The sequence below is a fragment of the Lolium rigidum genome, chromosome 7, assembly GCF_022539505.1.
Source record: "Lolium rigidum isolate FL_2022 chromosome 7, APGP_CSIRO_Lrig_0.1, whole genome shotgun sequence".
In the NCBI taxonomy this organism is placed as follows: Eukaryota; Viridiplantae; Streptophyta; class Magnoliopsida; order Poales; family Poaceae; genus Lolium; species Lolium rigidum.
Genome location: NC_061514.1, coordinates 327,777,648 through 327,783,202, shown reverse-complemented (window position 1 = coordinate 327,783,202; position 5,555 = coordinate 327,777,648).

The following is a 5,555-nucleotide window of genomic DNA, read 5'->3' as shown; positions in this document are numbered from 1 at the left end:
AAGAAGAGACCGGGAACAATGTTATATATTTGAATATAAATTACATGGCCTTTTCCATTTCCATTTCAGTAGAGATCTATATACACGTGCAAATGGTATACCACAGCACCATGTGCACTTGGCAAATTTCTTGTGTAGGAAGAAAACAAATTTGATATGTTGTTTCTGTTGGTTACCAAAAATAAAATCTGTCTTGTCCTGACTTAGCTCGATCGTATTCATTCATGTACGTAACAGGAAGGGTGCCCAACCTTGTGACGAACAATTTATTGGTTGTCTTGTGTGTACAAGGCTTTTCAGCTTGGATTCCAACTGGTTCGGCATCTCGAATTATGCTCTTTACTTGTGGTTTGAGTAAGAATTGTATTCCCCTCGTCAGCCTTTTATACGTGCTCCTCGATCGAGGATGTACACGCACGTACTACCAGGCTAGTGCCAGTGCTACCCCAGAATATGGCTCCAGAGAGCGGCAATGCAAAACAAATTCCTAATCCCAGCTGTCTGCAGGTGCAGATCAACCCACATGATCCCCAGCTGCTCATGGCCGCCCGGCGCGGCGACTGGGTGCGGCTAGAGCGTCTCCTTCTCAGCGGCGTAGGAGGTGTGGCGCTTGGGGTGCCTCAGCACGTCATCCCCATCGAGATCGTCGATGCCGCCGTCGATGTTGGGACCGTGTCATCTGCTGCAGCCGCTGAGCGGGACTCCCTCCTCCACGTGGTAGCTTCGAGGGGAGACGGTGAGGAGTTCCTCAAGAGCGCGTCCGTGATCCATGGCAAGGGCAGGCACCTCCTCGACGCCCGGAACAAGAACGGCGATACTCCCCTGCACCGCGCCGCCCGTGCCAGGCACCGGGGAATGGTCGCCCATCTCATGTTCCTTGCAAGATCCGAGAATGGAGGTGGCGACGTCAACGAGAAGGTGAAGGCCATACTGAGGGTGCAGAACAACCGTGGAGAGACGGTGCTTCACGACGCGGTTCGTTCGGGGGACGGCGACATGATCACCCTGCTCATGGCGGAGGACCCGCAGCTGGCTCGCGTGCCGTTGTCCGAGGGCGCCTCGCCGCTCTACTTGGCCGTCGAGCTGGGCCACGACGACATCGCCAAGCAGCTCTATGAGAAAGACTCAGCGCTGTCCTACTCTGGACCTGACGGCCGGAATGCCTTGCACGCAGCCGCTCTCAAGGGCCAAGGTGACTACTGCACTGCACTGATTTACTTTTGGGAATATCTATTTCTAAGCCAATTAACAATTCTCGGTCTACTCAGCTAAGTCAGCTTGTAAATGACTACTCTTAGCTATACAAACTACTCCATATCCAATCTTGCAAAAAAATTACCAGATGCAGCCAATATGAATATGCGTCTACTTCTACCAAATGCAACCAGTTGAGTTGATGTGTCTATCTAGTCGGCTAGAAACGAGTCGAATTCCAACGAGTTAGATTAGACCAATTCGTACTAATATTCAAGCGAGTTCAGACTGAGTCAACTTAAATATTGAGCTATATACAATTTGGTCCATACTCAACTTTGTAACGACGTGGAATTGGTCTATTTCGAGCTAATAAAAAAGGAAAATTCTAGTATCTGAGGACATTTCTTCATCCAGTTAGACAACAGCAATATCATAACAAAACACTACGAAATATTGTTCCGATAAAAACAGCGATAATACAATAAAAATCATGTCATATCATAGGGGCAAACCCCTTACCATGTTAGTCACTGAACTGCTCTACACATAATTAACATTCTAGATTTGTTTCATATAGAAGGAAGAAAATTCCCATCGACAACATATAAGGTAGTAATAAATTGTCCTATTTAATTTAATTTAATTTATAACATAATTATAATATTTTTAGTTGTTGAACTAAATCGAGCGAGGTACCTTGGGTTGAGATATACTCATTTGCCTTTTTTGTGCTAGACATGGAGTTTTATTAGGTTAAACCACCAGTCTTTTACAAGTAGACAATTGATACACGTGGGGAACCTCTAACCGTAACACGCTACTGCACCCCTCTTAGCTATTTGGGCAAGCTCATGAGCTACTGTATTGCTCTCTCTATTGGTTTTACGAAACATGACATCTTAGAGATCGTATATATGGCGCTTTTGGTATGTGATTTCTGCACCACTGGCGTGGGCCTCCATGCGCATCGCGAACGGGTCATGGGCCATGAAACATGAGTCGTTTGGTAGCATGTGCGGCCTTTTGCGCACCGTAGAAAGAAACTAGGCCCCATCGTTTGGTTGCTCGTTTCCAGCCCAACTTGCACGCAGGAAAACAGGAATCAGCTGTTTGGTTGCTCAAATCACAGTTCCATATCCTTACCACAATTCAAATAGGGTGAGATTACCATGCCATAGCATGTTACATACGATCAAACACCACTCAGAAGAACAAGATCCTCACGATCACCACGATGAGGAACACGATGATGTAATCTTTGACCCGGCTGGGACGTACTTCCGGCGGTGCTCCTTGTCGAGCATGTACTTCCTCCGCGGCTGCTATGCTAATGGCACTGCCTCATCGATGGCCTGATCTTCCAGGAGCTTCTCTTCCAGGAAGGTGAGGTACTCTTGCTGTGCCCCCTCCAATGTTTCATACCCTCGGTTGGAGTAGCCACTAACCTGGTCTTGACACACCCTCCATGAGCTGTAGATTCCTCAAGCCCGTCCGCGAAACACCACATACCACTAGCACGGCATAAGAAGAACAAGTAATCGGTCACAATCATGAAAGCAATTCAGAAAAGAGCAATAGAACAACACAAGTGTTGGCAACAAATGATAAACTAATAGGGGCATGCATGATCATTTCAAAAGTGGATCACAAGTTCATCCTACACTACCATGGTGTCATCCTACCACCACAACAAAAGTGGGTGTCATCCTAACACCGCAAGTTCACCATCACCTGAGGGGTTAGTATATACCACCTCATCATAGTTACAAAAGGGGCCATCAAATGTTTTTCATCCCTAGCCACTGCCAGAATTTACATCATCATCATCATCATCACCAGCTCCATGCATGCATCCCTGAACCACCCCCTCAAGGGCACCACTACACCTTTGAGTGGTACTTGCCAAGGTAGTTCCTCAGCTAGAGGATGCGGTTTGGCTCGATCATGCCGCCGAAGCTGGAACCCTGGGCCATGTGGTCGACGAGGTGGCTCAGGGCGGCCATGAGATCATCCTCGGTGAAGACAAGCATGTCCATGACCGCATTGTACAGGTCAGGGTGCATGTCCGTGGGCACTGGCGGAGCGCCTTGGAGGCGAAACTGGGCTGTGACCCCTCCTTCCAAAAGCGTCGCATGTATTTTTCTAAGCATATTCCTCACTGTCAAGTGCAGTCAAGCACAACCAAGCAAGGAGAAATACTAGGTCTGGCCGTCTGGGTTCTCATCCAGCATTTACTTGCCCACCTCTACGCATTCATTATTGTTGGCTGTGTGATGGGATGGCTCGCACACTCGAGGCAGTACATTACTTTTTTACCTTGAAGCTTTGGGACATCGACTGATTTTTTAATGTTGTTCCTCGTTCGCCATCAGTGGATAGATAGTCCTTTTGTTGCAAATAAAACTAGAAATCTCTGGTCATGCCAATTCCTATATTAATCAGTTTCAAAAAATCCTAGTATATTACTCAAAAAATCACTACTAGCCATATTGGTGAATCTTGGCTAAATTTATTCATCACTTACTTGTTAGGTCTATTCCTGAGTAAATAAGGAAATTAAGTGCATTTCAAGATTGAAAATTAGATCTTGTTAGTACAAATAAAACTTGAAATTGCAGAAATATTTGGGTGTGTAGTTCTTTTATATTTTGAAAAGGTTCAATTTTGCCCCCCCCTTTGCCTTTGGTCACGCTCCGCCACTGTCTGTGGGCTTGTTGTCCCTGATGGCATATGCGACGTCCTTCACAACAACAATCATGTTGGTGAAGGTCACCAGCTCGTCGTCTGCGAAGGCGCCTCTCATCCTCTTGCAGGCGGTCACCTTTGATGGGATTCGTAGCATAGAAAACAAAAAATTTCCTACCGCAAGAACGAATAACAAGCCAAGATCCAATCTAGAAGATGGTAGCAACGAGAAGATCACGAGATTAACCCTCGAAGATTTCCAAAGCCTACGAGATTAGATCTCGTTGTTGCTGTAGTCGATCACTTGCCGCTTTCGAAAGCGCGTAGAAGATCTTGACGATGCCACAGTCGGGCAGCACTTCCGTACTCGGTCACACGTTCGGTGTTGATGACGACGTCCTTCTCCCCGTTCCAGCGGGCAGCGGATGTAGTAGATCCTCCTCGGAATCCCGCTAGCACGACGGCGTGGTGGCGGTGGTGGTGGAGATCTCCGGCAGGGCTTCGTCGTAGCCGTGCAAGAGGGAGGAGGAGGAAGGGGCGGCTAGGGTTTGGGGAGAGGGGGCAAGGGCTGCGACTTGTGGAGCTCTTGGGGATCCCCTTGCCCTCCTTTTATAGGTGGAAAAGGTCCTTGGATCGTCCAAGACCTTCCCCCAAAGTTTGGGAGAGTTCCGGTAGGTTTCTTTTAGCCGAAACCTACTAGAACTAGGACTCTTTTGCCAAATCCGAATCTGCTTAGGGGAAACTTCTTAACCCTTAAGGAAAACGTGGATACACCTATTATGGAACCCTCCGGACTTCCTTAGACAGCCCGGGTCGTCCCGGACACTTCCGGAACCTTCCACAATATTCCGTACTATTCCGGTCCTTCCAAAACCTTCTAGAAGCTCTGGTCAAAACACCGGAGTTTTTCCGAACCCCGGAAAATGATTTCCCATATATGAATCTTATTCTCCGGACCATTCCGAACCTCCTCGTGATGTCTTGGATCCCATCTGAGACTCCGAGCAACATTCGAGCTCCATGCCATATTCCATATCTACTTAAAACGACATCAAACCTTAAGTGTGTCACCCTACGGTTCGAGAACTATGCGGACATGATCGAGACTCTTCTCCGATCAATAACTAATAGCGGGACCTCGAGATCCATAATAGCTCCCACATATTCAACGATGACTTCGTGATCGAAAGAACCATTAACATACGATACCAATTCCCTTTGTCGCGCGATACTTTACTTGTCCGAGGTTCGATCATCGGTATCTCCATACCTAGTTCAACCTCGTTACCGACAAGTACTCTTTACTCGTACCGTGGTATGTCATCTCTTGTGACCTTGTCACATGATTGCAAGCTAATTAGATGTCATTCCACCGAGAGGGCCCGTGAGTATATCTATCCGTCATCGGGATGGACAAATCCCACTCTTGATCCATATGCCTCAACTCATACTTTCCGAATACTTAATCCCATCTTTATAACCATCCATTTACGCAGTGGCGTTTGATGTAATCAAAGTACCCTTCCGGTATAAGTGATTTATATGATCTCATGGTCGAAGGACTAGGTTACTATGTATCTGAAAGCTTATAGCAAGTTGAACTTAATGACTTGATCTTTATGCTATGCTTACTATGGGTGTGTGTCCATCACATCATTCACCTAAATGATATG